Source organism: Hyaena hyaena, unplaced genomic scaffold (genome assembly GCF_003009895.1).
Source record: "Hyaena hyaena isolate Hyena2069 unplaced genomic scaffold, ASM300989v1 scaffold_16, whole genome shotgun sequence".
NCBI lineage: Eukaryota > Metazoa > Chordata > Mammalia > Carnivora > Hyaenidae > Hyaena > Hyaena hyaena.
The window spans coordinates 2,584,551-2,604,971 of record NW_024080650.1 but is presented as its reverse complement, the minus strand read 5'-3'; the positions used below and the strand labels follow the sequence as shown (position 1 = coordinate 2,604,971).

At 41.4% G+C, this 20,421-nt stretch overlaps 1 long non-coding RNA gene across 1 annotated transcript in view; it reads right to left on the bottom strand.

Moving 5' to 3' along the window:
* Nucleotides 1-1,541: 1,541 nt before the first annotated feature.
* Nucleotides 1,542-20,421, bottom strand: part of LOC120226340 — a 55,583-nt gene continuing 36,703 nt past the window's right edge. Inside the window, exon 3 of the long non-coding RNA XR_005526999.1 lies at nucleotides 1,542-1,679. This is a non-coding gene — a long non-coding RNA (uncharacterized LOC120226340). The remainder of the gene's footprint in view (nucleotides 1,680-20,421) is intronic.

Here is a 20,421-nt window from a genome sequence, read left to right as displayed (position 1 = left end):
TTACTCATGAGACTTGAATAGTCTATTGACCCTTGGCATTTATCACTGTTTCATGCAACCTGGGGTCAGAAGTGTCAATAATTTTCTAGACAAATTTTAAGCATATTTCCATTTACATAAATATGATCCAGGTTTGTTGTAACTTAATCAGTTAAATACAATATGTTTAAATACTATATATTAAATACATTTGTCAAATATATTTATGTTATACTCCATGTGAATAGTTGTGTCCTAAGCAAGAGGAAAATTGTTTTTATAACAGTGATATCAGGGATGCCTGGATGGCTCAGTCAGTTAAGCATCTGACTCTTGATGTTGGCTCAGGTCACTATGGGCTTAGGTCATGATCTTGAGGTTCATGAGATTGAACCCCACTTCGGGCTCCACACTGAGTATGGAGCCTGTTTGGGAGTCTCTCCCTCCCACTCTCTGCCCCTCCCCCACTTATGCTCTTTCTCAAAATAAATAAACATTAAAAAAAGAACAGTAAAGGAAACAATCCATTAAACTAATAGGCAACCAACAGAATGGGAAAAGATAGTTGCAAATGACATGTCAGATAAAGGGCTAGTATCCAAAATCTATAAGGAGCTCACCAAACTCCACACCTGAAAAACAAATAATCCAGTGAAGAAATATGAACAGAAGACGATATGAACAGACATTTCTCCAAAGAGGACATCCAGATGGCATACAGACACATGAAACGATACTCAGCATCCCTCCTCATCAGGGAAATACAAATCAAAACCACACAGAGATACCACCTCAAGCCGGTCAGAGTGGCTAAAATGAGCAAATCAGAGGCCTCTAGATGCTGGCAAGGATGTGGAGAAACGGGCACCCTCCTACACTGCTGGTGGGAATGTAAACTGGCGCGGCCCCTCTGGAGAGCAGTGTGGAAGTTCCTCAAAAAACTAACAATAGAACTCCTCTATGACCCAACAATAGCACTGCTAGGAATTACTCAAGGGATACAGGAGTGCTGATGCATAGGAGCACATGGACCCCAATGTTCATAGCAGCACTCTCAACAATAGCCAAAACATGGAAAGAGCCCAAGTGTCCAACAACTGATGAATGGATCAAGAAGATGTGGTTTATCTATATAATGGAATACTACATGGCAATGAGAAAGAATGAATTCTGGCCACGTGTAGCAACATGGATGGAACTTGTGGGTGCTATGCTGAACGAAATAAGTCAGGCAGAGAAGGACAGATACCATATGTTTGCATGTATAGGAGAATTAAGAGGAACTTAATGGAGGACCATGGGGGAGAAGAAGGGGGGAAAATAGTTGGGGAGAGGGAGGGAGGAAAACCGTGAGAGACTCTTGAATGCTGAGAACAAACTGAGGACTGATGGGGGAGGGGGAGGGGAAGGGGGTGATGGGCATGGAGGAGGGCACTTGTTGGGATGAGCACTCGGTGTTATATGGAAACCAACTTGATAATAAACTATTTAAAAAATATTTCTTCATATCAAAAAAAGTAAAATAAAAAAGAACAGTAATATCAGATTTTATTATTCTCCATATCTTCCTGTGTAGCTTCTGGAAGTTACTCTCCAAGACTTCATTCGAACACCTTTCATACTGATTCAAACTCAGTCCATGAAGATTTGAAGAAACATTTCTTCCCCGAGCAGCTTTCACCAAAAGCTTCCTGTTGTTTCTGAGACAAATGATACAAGAAAAATAAGTTGTCTGTCTGTATTACTTACCTACTGCTTAGCGGTTTAAAACAAAACACGTTTATTATGTTACAGTTTGATTTTCAGAAGTCCAAAATGGATCAACAGGAATGGATTTCTTCTGGAGCCTCTAGGGAAGAATCTGTTTTCTTGCCTCTTTTAACTTCAAAAGGCTGCCTGCATTCCTTGGTTTGTGGTCCCTTCCCGCATCTTCCAGAAGCTTAGCATCTTCAACTTTCTCTCTCTTTCTCCCACCTCTTCATCCATCATCATATCTCCTTCTTGGATTCTGACCCTCCTACCTCACTCTTATAAGGACACTTGTGATTACATTGGTCCCAACCAGATAATCCAGGATAATCTCACCATCTCTAGATCTTTCACTTAATCACCTCTGCAAAGACCCTTTTGCCATGTAAGGTAACATACTCAGAGGTCTCAGGGATAAGGACATAGATATCTTTGAGGGGCCATAATTCTGCCTGCCACATTGCTATTAGGGTCATTCCCTTCATACTGCATTTTTATAAATGTCCCAAACTAATTAAGAAGGAAAACTTTTATCACTACACATTTTCAGGTGATGGTAGAAATCTAGTATTTAAGGGAGAATCTCAAGTCTACCAGAAAAATACTTTAAAAATTTTTTTAAGTTTATTTATTTTGAGAGAGAGAGGGGGGAGGGGAGGGACAGAGAGAGAAAAAATCTCAAGTCTACCAGAAAAAACCTTAAAAAAATTTTTTTTAAGTTTATTTATTTTGAGAGAGAGAAGGGAGGGGAGGGACAGAAAGAGAAGAAAATCCCAAGTATGCTCCTTGCTGTCAGCACAGAGCTGATGTGGACTTGATCTCAGGAGAACTGGGAGATCATGACCTGAGCCAAATTCAAGGGTCCCTTAACCAAATGAGCCACCTAGGCACCCCCCCCCCCCCGAGCAGAAATTTATAATACAGAAATGCAGTGGAGTGAAAGAGTGCTCTCTCCCAGAAATTTACCAGAAGTACATGCCTTTTTGGAGTTGAGATTGAACTTGGAATAATGTTGGGTGCCAGAGAAAGTAGGAGACGAAAAAGATGAAGGGGAAATGGGGGCAAAGAGACCTCTTTGGGCTACCTGCAAAGAGTGGTTGCATTGAGCCTTCTAAACACCAAATTTGGTTCTGGGAGGGAAAAAAGGATGTTAGGCATAAGCACCACATTAAACCCAAAGATTCATTTGTTAGTTTGGGATTGATTCCCCAGAGAGACTTCTTGCTTCATTGATACTTGGCTTTACCAAGGTTTTTTTTTCCCCCCAGCTTCTCCCCAAGGCTGCTGTTAATTTGATCAACCATCTTCTTTCACTCACCCTAACCCTCTTTGTTTAGTTTTAGTATATTCTTGGGTTTCAAGGAGGACTCGTGATTATCAATTATTCCCACTTTCACTATCTTGGTTTGTGTTATTTTCCATCCTCACCAGTTTACAGAGAAAAGGATACGATTACTTTTGTTCAAATTAGATTCAAGGGCCAAAGAGAACTTCATTCTCCACACTACCATATGAGAAAAGTTAAAATATATTTTAGGCCCAGTGTGGCACCTTGTATTCTCCAAATATGGCCACAATATCTCCATTCTCTCTCTTCTTAACTGGCAGTCAGTAAAACTGACATGGGAAAATGTAGCCATATTCCCTCCGTTTTAATCTGGGTGGACTTGAGACTATGGTGGAATTGACACTCTGTGTGACTTCCAAGTCTGGATCATAAAAGATAGGACAGCTTCGCCCATGTCATCTTGGGATGCTCGCTCCTAGAACCCAGCCACCTTGCGATGAGGAAGCTCAAGCAGTGACATGGAGAAGCCATGTGCTGGTGCTCCCGCCAACAACTCAGCTAAGCTCCCAGCCAGCAGCCAGTAAAGACCGCCAGACTTATAAGTCAACAGACCTTCAGACAATGTCAGCCTCAAGCTCTCAAGTCACTTCCTGCTGTTTGAGGTTTCCCAAATGAGGCCTCAGATGTCAAGGAGCAGAAACAAGATGTCTTCACTGTGCCCTCTCTTAATTCCTCACCCGTGGGATCCAGAATCATAGTAAAATGATAGTTGTTTTACGTTAAGCTTGATGCAGTCTATGTCGCAGTAAGAGTAACTGGAATATTTGGATAAATATAAATGTCAAAGGACACAGGCATTCTTGCCAGCAAACACTATAACCTTAACAAAATTCCTGAATCTTACCATTTTATTTCCTCCGGCTTGTTTCTTAAGAATAACAAATGTCTCAATCCCATTAATCTAATCCAGAACTAGCCTTTCCTTCTTCCAACACAATTCATCTTTTCCAAATTATTCATGTGGGCAGAGCTCAGTGCTCTAGAGATTTCATGAAACCTCATAGAAGCCGGAAACACATCTCATTGAAGAGGATAGACTGAATCTTTTTCTTAAAATTAATTTTTGTAAAATGTAGTCAGTAAGGCAACAACGCGGAAAGGAAACCCATTTCCTTAAGGGGCAGAGGTGGCATGGGATTGAGGGGAGAAGGCAAGAACCAGATGACAAAGGTTGAAAGTGAGATTGCAAATGATCCCCAATCAGGAAAAAAAAAATCCTATTTTTCAGTTCTTTGTGGTTCCACATTCTTAGAATATTAGTAATCCTAAATCTATTCAGATGTAGCCTTCTTTGGATCTATGTTACTAGGTTAAATCCCCCTCAAATATCTGCCCACCTTTCAAAAATATCTATACACTCAGAGTTCAGAGAGTAATTGTTTCCTAAGTGTTTTGTGAGATCAGCTATATGGAGGAAGCTATTTATCATTTCATTCAGCAAATATTTGCGTTGGCTCTGTGGACAGGAGGGATGATAAGATGAAATGATGGTGGAAATGGGCATTTGAGGTGGGGCATACATATGTTTTAATCAACCTAAAAATAAAAGCCAATGTATTCCAATGTTGACATCAAGGAATTTGCTTACTACTCTGTACAGTCATTTAAACTTCTCTTGTGTTCTTTGAAACTCTCTTTAAAAATGGGAAGTAGAGAATTAGCTTATTTAATGCCTCTTGAATAATTACATCAGGCTCTTATTCTTTTTCACATCAGCTGTTCTTTTGAAAGTTGCTGCTTTTTGATGGATAGCTCAAGAATGCCAAGGCTGGCTTGCATGTATGGATTGAGGATATAGACTGTGATTTTCATAACAGTTTGTTAACATTTGACTTCACTTAAAAACACAGCTTATGGAATGAGGAGGCTAAGAAAGCATGGATGATTGAAGTCCTCTGACATTCTCTAAACCTCAGTATTCACACTGACCGCCTCTTTACCTGAGCCTTACACCACAAATGCAATTTGTAAATTGTCTGAGTACTCTTTGACTGCCCTCCACTCCCTGAGCTGCTGCTGCTGTTATTCCACAAAAAAAAAAAAGGTGAGGCCTTTTTATGACTCGGGACATGAATAATCATCTTCATAACACACTGACATCTCTAAGAATGTTTCAGATTGTGTCATATTGGTTCTGTTCCAAGCAGGGAACATTCATTCCCTGCTTCAGAATTATTCACCCATTTAGTCCTTGTAACAATTATTAGGATTACACCTCATATTAAAGAAAAGGAAACTGAGGCATATATTGGCTAAGTAAATTGCCCAAGGTCGTAGTGAGTGGGAAAGTCAGGATTTGAACTCTGAATTCTGGCTCCAGAGTCCATGTTCTTAGCCACTACACAATGATACTAGTGAAAGTTTGTACTCCTCTTTATTTAAAAAGAAGAAACCAAAATTCCACAACAAAAATTCTAAAAGGCCAAACGGCTGATGCGTTAGTCTTGGTTCTAGACTCACCTATCCACTAATTGGCAGTCAGAAGCAAGACTTCTACACTTTTATAGTTAATTTTGACCCAAAGAGCATTAGAGCATATTGTTTTGGAGAGTCCATTCTTGGAAAGAACATGTTTATGACTAGCAGACAGCAGGATCTGGTTTGCACAACATTTCCCAGTGACACAGTCTGTTTTCAGAGGCTGCCAAGGCTTCTGAAACAAAACCTGGGACAATGGTCATACCAGAAATATGCAGAGGGCAGGAAATGGCTAACTTCTCACAAACATCTGAGGCAAACTAAAGGCTTCTTTGATCACTTATATCATTCCATCATATCTCTATTTATAAGTTCACATATCACCGTCTTTGTGGTTATGCATTTATTGCTAAGGTCAAGTGGGAGGTTCAAGGTAATCATAAGGTAAATTCAGTTCATTTATATTGTCAACATGAATTGCCTTGTTTACAACACTTTCTTTGAAAATCTCCACCTTCACACACACACACACACACAAACACACACACACACACGCATGCACAGTGTCATAGATTTGGGGAAGAAAAAGTCACAATATATTGCCATTTCGTTCATCAAGAGATGTAGGGTTGGAGGGGGTACCTCTGGCTGGTTCAGTCGGTAGAGCATGTGACTCTTTTTTTTTTTTTTTTTTTTTTTTTTAATTTTTATTTATTTCTAGGAGAGAGAGAGATACACAGCGTGAACAGGGGAGGGTCAGAGAGAGATGGAGACACAGACTCTGAAACAGGCTCCAGGCTCTGAGCTGGCTGTCAGCACAGAGCCCGATGCGGGGCTCGAACCCACGATCCGCGAGATCATGACCTAAGCGAAAGTCGGACGCCTAACCGACTAAGCCACCCAGGCGCCCCTGTAGAGCATGTGACTCTTGATCTCAGAGTCATAAGTTCAAGTCCCACTTTGGGTGTAGAGATCACTTAAAAATAAAATCTTAAAAAAAACAAACTGGGAAAGATGGAGTTAAGTTTTCCTCAAGTTTTTGGGTGACTTGAATCTGGTCTTGGCTATATAACTTGCTTTGTCCATTAAGACGCTAGCAAATGAGGGGTTCCTGGGTGGTTCAGTCAGTTAAGCTTTAGCTCAGGTCATGATCTCTATCAGGTCATGATTTCACAGTTCATGAGTTTGAGCCCAACATCGGACTCACTGCTATCAACATGGGGCCTGCTTCGGATCCTCTATCCTCTCTCCCTCTCCCCCTTCCCCACAGTCTCTCTCTCCCTCAAAATAAATAAACATTTATTTAAGATAAAAAAAGACATTAGCAAATGGAATGCAAACAGAGGCTTGAAAAAGACATTGCATTGGGGTTTAACTTGGTACTGAGGCCTCTTATGCCATTATTAGCCTTGATTAGCCTGCTAGATGATGAATGACATTTGGCTAGTTCATCCTCTCACCTCAGCTGATCTCAGACTAAGTGCCAGACATGAGAGCAAACTACCTCTCCCAACTCCTCCACCCCCAAATCAAGCAGACTCACCAACCACCAGACAACTGAGTGAGGCCGTCCTAGACCACCCAGCCCTAGTTTAACAGGCCCAGGCAAACAAAATGCCAATTTGACCAGCAAAATTGTGAGCAACTAAAATGATTGCTAATTGGAGGTAGTTTATGATATAATGCAAGTTAACTGACACCCATCCTTACATACCCATGTGGTTATGTGGGAACCTGCTTTTTTCTTAGACGGTTCTCCCTTCTTCCTCCCCTTTCTTCACTCAGCCACAGTTGATGGGCTCAAAAATGGTGACTGATCTAAATATGGCCAATTGGATTTCTTCCCTGGGATTTTTTAAACAGCATATATGAAAAAAGTACTCTCTCTCCAATAGTAGAATTTGTAAGATGTGAAACTGGGGATTTGTTCGTAGCTGTGTTTCCTAGTAGATAGACAATGCTAGTCTTCAGTGGGTAGGAATAAAGCTTACATAAAGAAGTGGAAATGAGGGATGGAGAGAAAATTCCTGGGTGACATTTAAATACTTAAGCATTCCTGATACTCCCACAGTTGGATGAGTTAACTCTTCCCTGAGTTTCATGAGCCAAAGCTTTCCACCTTCTCCCTAAGCAGTTAAAGTTGGGTTTCTATTACTAACTTCCAAAAGAATCCTAATTGATATATTCTATTCTTTTGCACATACAACTATTATTTATGCAATAAATAGATCGATGATTATTTCTTTTTTTAAAAAATAGGCTTTATGACCAATGTGGGTCTTGAATTCACAACCCTTAGATCAAGAGTTGCATGCTTTACCAACAGAGCCAGCCAAGCATCCCTTGATGATTACTTCCATGCATAGGTTGGGTAGCACTTTAAGGATTGTCTTGACTACTGCTGTATTAACAAACCACGTCCAAGTTAGGAGCTGAAAAGAACGATTTTGTCATCTCTCATGGATTTGTTGGTTGACTGGGATCAACTGGGTGGTTCTTCTGCTGGCTTCATTTGGGGACTAGTGAAGTTGGCTAGTCAGTTGGTGATTGGGGCAGAGTCATCTGAAGATTAAAGTTTCCATTAGTTGGAACAACCAAAATGACTCCTAATTTACACAAGTGACATCTCAGGCATTTCTACCTGGCCTTTATCTCCACACTGTCCACAGCTTGGCCACAGTTTCTCTCTTTCCAGCAGGATAGTTGGACTACTTACATGGTGGCCCAGGGCTTCTTGAGCATGTTCTCAGAGATTAAATTTCCTTGTGACTTAGGCTTGGAAGCCACATTCCATCACTGCCACTGCATTCTATTGGCCTATCTGTACCAGGCCAGGCACAAAGTCATTCCAGTTTCCAGGAGAGGAAATTGACTCTTATTTCTTGATGATAAGAGTGGGAAGGAGGGGCGCCTGGTAGACGTAGTCAGTGGAACATGTGACCCTTGATCTCAAGTTTCTAAGTTCAAGCCCCAAATTGGGTGTAAAGACTGCTTAAAAATAAAATCTTAAAAAAAAAAGATTTTTAAAAAACTGCAGTCATTTTAGCCTACCACAATAACTTTGGTATTTTAACAGATGTTATTTAAATTTCAGCTTCAAGGTGTGTGACATTTGGAGATTCAAGGTATAAGAAAAACTAAACTTTAAAAAAAGTTAAAGGTCAATAAAAATAATTCTCCCTACAGCCGTGAGATATGGATTTTATTCTAAAATTGGTACTTGCCTAAAAAGATCATTCAGATTTTCTATTAAATATAACTTTCCCCCAAAAGTGAGTTATATGTGTAACTGCACGTTTAATGTTGCTCCCTCACTAGACTACAAAGTTTGAGGAAGCAAGGACCACATCCCACCAGCACACTGTCTCCATGCTCTAAGAGGAGAAGCATGAAGTCTGCACCATGATAAACGCTCCTGAAATATTTCTTGGACAGATGAATGCAGTGATTCCTACCCCAAAGGTGGTTTTGCCCCTAGGGGATGATTAGAAAGGTCTGAAGACACTTTTGGTTATGACAACTGGACAGATTTCTGCTACTGGCATTTTGAGTGTAGAGGCCAGGGACGCTGGTAAATATCCTACAATGCAAGTTTAAGAGACCCTGAATGAATGGCTAGGAGGTGAAACTGATTATGTTGTCATAGCCAATCTACTGGGAGTCTACTGGGTCATAGATGTCCCCATCTTTTCTGCATGATCCCAGTTGATTACCCCTGTTTTCCATCTAATAACATGGTTCCATGGGATTAGGCCGGAGGAGTGGGGAGAGCAGCAAGGGGAGAGGAGGGAGTGGATCATAGTCAGGACTGGAAGCTCCTGCATAGCCCTTAGCAGCCACCTCCTCCAGGGGTCCTCACTGTCCTGCTGTTCCAGCCTAGGAGTGTTATCCAGAATTGGATATGTTGACCACATGATATACTGAGTATCTTACATTTGCCCCTCTGAGTCCAATCTCTGCCTTTTTCCTTTATGTCCTATGCCCTAAAAAGCTGCTAGAAGTCCTTGCAAGCTGCTTCAATGGGCCTCTTCCTTCTGATTTCCCTTTGGATTTAGCCAAGCAAGGTGATGGCAGAGGGAGAGTCAGGCTGGAGAACTTCCTGTCCTAGATTCTTCTGTGCTGGCTGCTGTGATTGCATTCTTCTGCTGGAAACCAGAGCTTCTCCCAGGAGGCTGCCACTCTTTAACTGTAACTGTGTCTGCCTGTTGATCCTTCAGGCCTGTGGGTGTGAGTGGCTTCTCACTCTTGCTAGTCTCACTGCACTGCACCATCCATTTTGGTTTCCCTTAACCTGTCCACATCTTTTTAAATAGTCTATGAAACTCTCAATTACCCTATTTGCATGTGACATCAGTTTCCTACTGAGGAATTCACTGGTTGTTGCAAGATAGCCATACGCATGTCTTTAAGGAAGACTTACCAACTACAAAGACATGTCCCTGGTCTCACCCCTCGGTTTTGATCATCTTGGACACCAACAGCCACCCCAAGCAAGCTGAGTACACCATGCTCTTTTGGATAATGAATCATCCATGGTGCTTTTCAGCTGTGAATCCCACAGTCCATCCTCCTCCCTTTCCTCACCACCCATCATTGCATCTCAACACTTTATATCCCAGGATCAACCAAAACGAAGTTTTTCCCTTTACCCAAATGCATCATGGTACTAAGGCTGGCAAGCGCCAGGGATCAGCTCCCTGATGAATTGTGACATATTGACCCTGAATGACCCATGCTTTCCTGGGTCAGCTGTCCAGCTCTGAATTCTGGCCATCTGCCTGCTGGCATGAAATGTGTTGCAGCTTTGCCAGGAATGACTGTCTATCTAGCTCGTGAGCCTCTTCCTCTCTCTGTGGCATATATATGATGTGACACTTGCTACAGTTACTTTCCAATCTGTTGTCCTTATAGATTCCCAACACAATCAGACGCTTTCTCTGGTATCTTACTATGCTATTTAAGTTTATCTGAGAAAGGAAACAAGAAAAGAACTTCTATAGCTATGTGTCTTATTTTGCTTCAGCAATTACTATTGCTGCATCAAAAAAAGCATCTCCAATTTTAGCAGTTTAAAACAATAATTGTATTCTGTTTGCAGGTACCATGGGTCAGGATTTCAGGTAGAATGGGAGTAATTTGTCTGTTGTCTCTGATGTCTGGAGTCTCAGCAGGGAGTGTGACTGGACAGCTGGGTGTGGAATGATCTGGTATTCCATTCACTCACCTGTGACCTCTGGGCCAGGCTTACTCAAAGACTGGGATCGCCAACCAAAGGGCTCACATGTGGCCTTGTTATGTGCTACCCATGGTGGCCTTGGCATTGTCAGAATTCTTACATGGCAGCCCAAGCCTCCAAGAGTGGTTTTTCCAATGGACAAGGCAGAAACTGCATAGCCTTTTATGAACCAGCCTCAGAAGTCAAACAGGAAAGGAGCCTGGGTGGCTCAGTTGGATAAACGTCCAACTCTTGGTTTTAGCTCAGGTCATGATCACAAGGTTCAAGCCCCATGTCAGGCTCTGTGCTGATGGCATGGAGCTTGCTGGGATTCTCTCTCTCCTCTTCTCTCTGCCCCACCCCTGTTTGCATGTGCTCTCTCTCTCAAAATAAATAAATAAACTTGGGAGGAAAAAGAAGTCAAACAGCATCACTTCTGTTGTGTACCATTGGTTGAAGCTGCCATAAACCACCAGCAGCACCCCATTCACAGGGAAGGTAACTGGACTGCACCTCTTGATGAGACAGTGCTGAGGTCCCACTGGGGACTGTTCAGCGAGCTTTGGAAAGTGCCATCTGCCCAAAGAACCTTAAAAGTAATTGTTTCTTTTAATCCAACAACTCTGAAAGACAAGTGGCTGTTCTCCCATTTTACAGATAAGAAAACAGAGGCAAAGAAGGTGAGGAACTTGCCCAAAGAGAAAGTGGCAGATAGGAATCGAGTCTGATCATTGAATTCTAAAGGCCACCTTAAAATATACACCATGATTGTGTGTGTGTGTGTGTGTATGTGTGTGTGTGTGTGTGTGTGTGTGTGTAAATATAAATATACACAATGTATGAATGTGTGTTTAAATTAGGATGTCTCCTGGGGGCGCCTGGGTGGCTTAGTCGGTTGAGTGTCTGACTTCGGCTCAGGTCATGATCTCACAGTTTGAGAGTTGGACAGCTCAGAGCCTGGAGCCTGCTTCCAATTCTGTCTCTCTCTCTCTCTCTCTGACCCTCCCCTGATTGCACTCTGTCTCTCTCTCTCTCAAAAATAAATAAACATTTTAAAAAATTAGGATGTCTCCTGCAAAGCAGAAGCACTTTTATAATAGTGAAATCATGTTTAGGCCTTTCCTCGACTTAAATATAGTATTAAAGATCTAGATTTTCATGTTTCCTCTGGCTTCCTTTTCATATACCTACTGGCAATTTGTATGTTTTCTTCAGAAAAATGTCTATTCAGATCCTCTGCCCATTCGTTAATCACATTGGTTTTTTGTTACTGAGTTCTTCATATATTTTAGATAATAACACCTTATCAGATATATGATTTGCAAATATTTTCTCCCATTCAGTAGGTTGTGTGTGTGTGCCTTTGCATGGTGTATGTGTGTCTGTGTACATTTAAATAGGCTTCACATCCAGTGAGGAGCTCAGTGTGGAGCCCAGTGTGGGGTTTGAACTCACGACCCTGAAATCAAGACCTGAGCTGAGGTTAAGAGTCAGATGCTCAACCAACTGAGCCACCCAGGTGGCCCATCTTTTCATTTTGTTTATAGTTTCTTTTGCTGTACAGAGGTTTTTAATTTTCATGAAATTTCTTTATGACTGAAGGCATGACTTCATTTTATGACTAAATGGCAAGGTTGATTGACAGAGTAGAAGCCGATAGCAGATTTAACCAAGTAATACTAAACTGCCTCTCATCCCAGGGGGCCACATACATATACACACACCATTTAAAAGGTGATAATATAAATATGGACAGTCATTCACGCTTATAAGGGGTGAGAAGAATCTGAGAAATTGAAACTTAAAGGCAACATATAAAGAAACAAAAATTTTTCTAACATATTAAATGTTTTTTATTTACTTTAAGAGAGAGAGAAGGAGAGTGAGAGCATGAGCTGGGGGGGGGGGGGGGGGGGGGGGGGGAAGGGCAGAGTGAAAGAGAGAGAATCCCAAGCAGGCTCTGCACTGTGAGCAGATCCTNATCATTTCAGATAGTCATCTCAAAAGGATCTACTGAATGAATCCCACTACCAGAAGCATATAAGGATATCTATGTCCCTAGAATCTGCCTCATTGTAGCCATTATCAAGCTTTTAAATCCCTCTAATCCATTGTTTTTCAGACACCATGTTTTCTAAATTTTTCTGTAAATGTTTTCTTACTGATTTTTATGAACTCTCTACACACTTAAATACCTTCTATCATATACACCAACAATATATTTCCTAAGTCTCGTGTGTCTTTCAAGCTATATGTGGCATCTTTTTCTGTATGTGAAAGTGTTCAATTCTAGTAATCACACCAGTTATTTTTCTATTTGAATCTTACATCACGTTTAAAATGTCTTTCTTTACTTCTTGATTTTTTTTAAGTTAATTTATTTATGGGGGAGGGGGTAGAGGGCGGGGGAGAGAGAGAATCCCAAGCAGGCTCTGCACTGTGAGCAGATCCTCTGCCCATTCGTGAGCAGATCATCTGCCCCAGGGTGGGGCTCAATCTCACGAACCATGAGATCATCACCTGAGCCCCAGATCAAGAGTTGGATGCTTAACTGACAGAGCCACCCAGATGCCTCTAGAAACAAATGTTTTAAAAGTCTTTGTGGAGTGAATGGTATAGGAATTCTCTCTCCCCCTGAGTGAGAGATCAGATCAAGTGGTGAAGAATTTGAGGAGCTGTGATTGCACGGATTTCCCATAGAAATCTGAATTTCTGATAATATTAAAACATGTGGAAAATCATAATATTTCCTTATATGGCATGTCCTATTTGGATTACCTATATTTCTTTTCCTTGTTATGAGAAGTGAAAGGAACAAAATTTTCGAGGTTAGTCTTTGCAGTCAACTCTGCTTTCAGTAGGCACTTAATATATGGTTGGTATCCATGTAACAACACGGATGAATCTTACAAGCATCATACTGAGAAAAAGAAACCAGACACAAAATGGCGACACACCGAGTTATTTCATTTATATAAAATTTCAGAACTGGGCGCCTGGGTGGCTCAGTCAGTTAAGCATCCGACTTCAGCTCAGGTTTGTGAGTTCGAGCTCTGCGTAGGGCTCTGTGTTGACAGCTCAGAGACTGGAACCTGCTTTCTGTGTCTCCCTCTCTCTCTGCCCCTCCTCCGCTAGCACTCTGTGTGTGTGTGTGTGTGTGTGTGTGTGTGTGTGCGTGCCCGCATGTATGTGTCTCAAAAATAAACATTTAAAAAATGTTATTAAAAGTTTTATAACAGGCACAATTAGTCAATGATGATAAAAATCAGAACTCCTTTGGTTGCAACTCTCTAACACTAGCTTTCCAACAGCAATCTGCCAGGGAGAGCATATTCTGACATTTCAAACTCCGCCTGGTTTTAGAGGCTTCTTAGTAATAGGGTTCAACTTCTTTATGGGAACACTCCCGGTTCCAGGGAAAATGCAACTGCCTGTTGTCTCTGCTGTGCTGGGTGGATATAGTGTTTCCTCTTCCAGAACCTCTTTCTGATTCTTGCAGCTCAGTCTGTCCTAATCCCTGCCTCACTTCCTCTCCAGGATAGACTTATTTCCAGAATGTCTCCACTCCAGTCTGCCGTATGAACTGGCACAGCCAGAAACTGAAAGAGCAACCGGCTGTCCCAGAACTCGGAAGTCAGGATGACCTGCAGCCCTGAATACCTATGGGTGTAGCCTTAGGTTCAAATCACTGGTTATCTGAAACATTCATTCTCTCAATCTGCATTTTCCCGAAAGCAGACCCTGAGACTGTAACAGCACTGCAGCCAGTCTTACAGGTGAGCTTGCTTCAAGTTTGTGCACCCGTTGCTTGCAGACCTAAGTCCCTTGGTCTGTAATTCCCTTATTTTGACATTTGCAGACCACTGGCCTTGAGGAGTGAACGATCAAACTTTCCCAGAAGATAAGGCCTGACTGCATTTGAAAACAGCTGTCACGGAAGCCAGCAAGTCTGTTCAGGGTCATGTCGACATACAACTAACACCCAGGCACCTGCTTCTCCTGCACTTAACCCCTCCGCCCGCCTTTCCCTGCTCCTTCCCCTGTAAAAACGTCCAGCTCCCACTGGACAGGAAAGGTGGTCTTCCTTCCCAGGTTCATGAATAAAACAACTTTCCCTTTCCCACTGTCACTTGTCTGTCAAGCGGTGATTTTGAGCAGCAAGCAGCTGAACCTCAGTGTGGAACAGGTTCTCTGCCTGGTTACAAGGTCTTGGGTGCAGGGTGTTAACTCCAGGAAGCTCAGTGAAAACAGAGAGAGAGAGAGGTGCCTGGGTGGCTCAGTCGGTTAAGCGTCTGACTTTGGCTCAGGTCATGATCTCACAGTTTGTGGGTTTCGAGCCCCACATTGAGCTCTGTGCAGACTGCTATCTCAGAGCCTGTGTCTGTGTCTGTGTCTCCCTGTCTCTCTCTCTGACCCTCCCCTGCTCATGCTGTCTCTCTCTGTCTCAGAAATAAATAAAACAATAGAAATTTAAAAAAAAAAAGAAAGCAGAGACAGAAAAGCCATGAAACAGTAAATTAATAAGCAAATCATAACTTAAGGCACACTGGGTTTGCTTCTACTGGGAACCTCCTAAGGAACTGGGTAGAACATGCCTTAAAAACAGCTCTCTGAGGGAGCTGGGAGTTTTATGCATTGCTGTGGACTAAACGTCCATATCCCCCCCAATTCACATATTGAAGCCCTAGTCCTGTGAGTGGCTATATTTGGATTTGAGACTGTATGGAAATAATTAAGGTTAAATGAAGACATAGAGGTGTTGCCCTGGTCTGATAGGCTTAGTATCCTTCTAAGAAGAGATACCAGAGCCTGCTTACCTGCTCTGTCTCTGTCTTTCTCTCTCTCTCCCTTTATGTACACTTGCTGAGGAAAGGCCATGTGAGGGCATAGGATGAAGGCAGCCATCAGCAAGTCAGAAAGAGAGCCCTTACCAGAAACTAAGCTGGCCAGAACCTTGACCTTGAACTTCCAGTGTTTGAAACTATGAGAAAACTTTTTTTTTGTTTTTTTGAAAAATTTTTTGGTTTATTTTTAAATAGACTTTCCTGTCCCTAAGTGTCTGTTTTTTAAGCCACGTACTCTGTGGTATTTTGTTATGACAGCCCAGTGCAGACTGAGACATGCACTATCTTTCATTCTCAATGATTAAGGGTTGCTCTTGAGGGCATTGAAGGTGGCTTGAGGTGGGACATTTTGTTAGAGTACACAGAACTTTCCATCCTGGCTGCCAGTGAACTCAGGTTAGCCAAGGGAATATGGAAAGGCCACACAGTATCTGCTATGCCATTGTTTCCAATCTTTGACTTAGAAACACTGCTGCATTGCCTATCCTTGCACACATGCCATTTTTCAAGTGTTAAAGAATAAACTAGGGATAAATATGTACAATCAAATGGCATGGGCATTGTAAATTGTGATTGATATGACCAAATTATTCTCCTAAAAGATCATATCAATTTATATTCCACCTGCAATGTCTGTTTCCGTAGCACCTTTCTGACACATTTTATCAGACGTCTTGATCTTGCCAGGCTGGTAGTTTGAACACAGTGTCTCATTGTGATTTTCATTTGTGAACTTCTTTTGAATCAATGTAATAGAGTATGAGACAATGGTGGGGGAAGGAAAGTTTCCAATTGCTTCATTGGCAACCTTAACTCATACATCGTTTCTTCAGCAGGGGCATGGATCCGGCCACAACCTCAAAGATTGTTGTGTCTTCGCCAGGTTGGGGCAGGAAGGAAATCTCCCTAAGCATAATCTGGTCCAGGTATCACTTGATCTTAAAGGCAGCTATGGTAACAATGGCAACAGCAACAAAGTCAGCAGAAGTAGTTTCAAAGCATCAAAGGCCTTGGTGCAGATTAAAGCCCAGGAAACACAGTGAGGGTGGGGTTGAAGAGCCATAGTACCTACTACCTGGTAGCTGTGTTTGTGAGCTAACCTAAGTTCCTCCAACCGGCTGCCAGAAGAGATGAGATCAGAGACTGAGATAAGCCATGTGTGCTGTTATCATGTACCTATATTTTTGTCTCTGCACTGGGTCCACACTTATTTTGCCAGGCTTCATCAAAGACACTATATTCTTCTAGAAGACAGACATTCTTCTAGAAGACATAACATTCAAGTGGTTGAAAAACATTATCTGTTTGGGGGTGCCTGGGTGGCTGAGTTGGTTAAGCGGCCAACTTCGGCTCAGGTCATGATTTAGTTTGAGAGTTTAAGCCCCGCGTCGGGCTGTGTGCTGACAGCTCAGAGCCTGGAGCCTGCTTCACGTTCTGTGTCTCCCTCTCTCTCTGCCCGTCCCCCTGCTCATGCTCTGTCTCTCTGTCTCTCAAAAATAAATAAACATTAAAAAAATTTTTTTAAAAAGAAAAACATTATTTGTCACCTCCACTATTCCTACAAACAAATCAGAAATGGGCCATGTGGAATGCTTGAGAGCTCATAAGGCAGTTTGCAGGGAATTTAGAAGTAGGAAAATTTGGGAGAAATGGGACATATAGACCAGGAGTTATAGCTCTATCTATATATGGATAGAGCTGTGCAGTGAGATTCCCTCACAAAAGTTCTATGCTAAAAAATTATGTGACTTTGCTTCTGATAGGTGTGGCCAGATAACTCAAGCTAACTCTTGTATTGCATACAATTTAAAATAGGTTGATATATAAATATATATTTAAATCATCGATGAGTTAACAACAGTAAAGAATTACTGAGCCAAAATCTAAAGTAAGGCAATAATCTAGAAAGGTAAGCATGGTGCTCAGAACTATTTTTGCCTCTAGGTCATTCATTGATTTGAAAGTAACAGCTATAGGACTGAGCTGTGATTTTGACAGTGTCAAAGGGTGAGAAAAACAAATGTCAAAACTCAGAGGCTGCTGAGGAAAGAAGAGCAATGTAAGTAAAAATAAACATTCAACATACAAAACAAAAATAACAATGTCATGGAAAGTCTTAAAAATATAGAATTAAAATATAAAGGAAAAAATAGTTTTAATGGGATGATGGAGATTGAAGTGTTCAAGGATTTCAGATTTGCAATAACAAAGTTAGGCTATTCAAGTTTGGTTTTATTTATTTTTTTAAAGATTTTTTAAATTTTCTTATTTGTATTTTATCTTATTTTTTTAATCTCTACACCCAGCAAAGAGCTCAAACTCATGTTCTGTTCTCTACCAGCTGAGCCAGCCGGGAGCCCTAGTTTGTTTTTGTAAAGTAAAAGCATTTTTATAGCTGTAGGGATACATACATAAAAATCAGTGAGCAAATCCAGTTTGGGTTGATTAAACATTCTTTCAAAAATGAGGGCCCTGTCTTTGACACAGACTTGTTATATATAGACTTGTCATCTTTAACATCCATTATTAGGAATATAGGGGATAAAAGACAAATAAGACATTAACAAGCAAACAAACAAGCAAAACCAGAATATCAGAATACATGATAGACCATTCACAATCACCAATGATCAACAAAAGAATAAAATACAACCGAAGCAGCCTAACAGACAAAGCCCAGACTGACCTTGAGCCCTGTTCTTTCCCCTTGATGCCAATCCTTCACTGACTTCACATTCTCTAGATTCATGTCCCCATATTAATTAAGGGATTATATTCAATTTCTCTTCAGAGACTTGTGCTATTATGAAAGTCAGTTTTTAGTGACACAAAAGGCCATAGAGAAGCCCAGAACCTCTGGGGCTTCGGGGGAGAGTTGGCTTGCCAGATATCGGTGGCATTTCTGAGCCTGCTGCCTGCTTGTTCCTGGAAGTCTGGGCAGTGTTGCCAGCCAGGGGTATCTTATGTATTCCGTCCTCCCCTCTCTGAGCCATGCTTTTTTCCATGCTGATCACATTACAGGGGTATTCTATTTTAGGCTAACCTTGAATGACTTGGGTTCTTTTGCTAATACAGAATCGAATAACTGGTTTGCTTACATTCTGATTTATCTGCTCCCATCAGGAGAGTGGATCATCAAAAGGACACCCACAACATATGGTGGGAAAGCCAGAAGAGCCAAAAGACCCCTCTGTTTTCGAGAAAGGCGGTTATGTCTCAGCCCATGTACAACAGATTGCCTGCACCCCCAAAATTTGCATGTGCTCTGATAAGGTGCACACTTCCTTTTTCAATGTACTGAGTTGACTCAGGCAAATATCATCTGGTGATGGGTAACTGCAGTTGGAAGTTGTCGGCTACTCGTGTGCTTACCATGTAAGGGAGTAGAATTCTCTAATTCCCAAACTTTCTGGAGCTTCCCTTGACAGCTTTAGGACAGTTGGCCTCACAACCTTTTCCTCTCTTTGCCTTTCACGACTGTGCTCTAAGCACTGTGTGCACATGGTGCAACCCACTTGCCCATGGTCTTCTTTTTTTGGTTTGTTTGTTTTTAATCTGTATTTATTTATTTTTGAGAGAGAGAGTTCAAGCAGAGAGAGAAAGGGAAATACACAATGTGAAGCAAGCTCCAGGCTCTGAACAGGGGCTCGAACTCATGAAGTGTGAGATCATAACCTGAGCGGAAGTTAGACGCTTAACCCACTTAGCCACCCAGGTGCCCACTGCCCACAGTCTTCTAATATCCCCTGCCAGCCCTGTTTCCCTAGGCCAAGTTCTAACACTCAGGTTGAGGGATCTCTGTGAAATTGCAGCTTGAGAAGAGGTGGGGAAGTGATTTATTTGGCAACATTTTCTGTGTGGTTCTCTTTCCCCACAGAAACCCTTCGAAATCTTTCTGGTGGGTAAAACATTTAGCCCCAAACTCTTTGGTCAAGGTGAAGTCAAAATTGTTAGAATGATGATTCAAGATTTTTTTTACTGAATTTAGGATAAAGTTAGATTTGTTCATCTTTTCTGAGAATAATTTGTTAAGCTTATTACATTGTACAAATCAGTTTAGGATTAAAAGAAGCCAGAGTACTTGGTTGGCTCAGTCGATGAAGCATGCAACTCTTGATATCAGGGTTGTGAGTTCGAGCCCCACATGGGGTATAGAGATTACTTTAAAATAAAAGCTTTAAAAAAAAAAAAAAAGAAGTCAAGAAGAGTTTGCTTGGGTAATGTGGCATTGACTTAATTCTCTTGTCACCAAATAGTACTGGTATTGCCAAATCGTTAACAATAAATTGATTCAACCATACCCTGTATAAAATCTGTATTATAATTTTGCAATAAATGCTGTGCATCCACACATGGTATATAACTAGAATTTATTATTATATAGACTATATATATATGCTGTAAGACATGATATATAATATAAAGTTGTTATGGCAGATTCATTGGTTATAAATCAACAACAGAAGAGAAAACCAGAACTCAGAGGTAACAGGATGCCAGGTCTGAAAGAGTCAATAATGTGTCAATTTCTTAAACTTTCATATTTGTTAGGCTTCCTGAGACAGGGCAGCTGGAGACGCGGATTAACCCACCAAGAATGTACCAGCATGAACTAACTGCAGGTCTTTCCAGCAAGGATGCGGCCAACAACTGTAATACCATCTTCTTTTCACTGATCAGGTAACTGATAGAGAGGTTAAGTAGATCCCCTAAGGTTTAACACCACGAGTTGGTAACAAAACCAGGAATAGAACCAAGTAGCATGTGACACTGAGTGGGGCATGCCACGTCCATCTTCTGTGAATTTGCAGCCTTGCAATATTCTGAATATGACCCTTTTTTTAACCATCTGACACCAAACAACACTA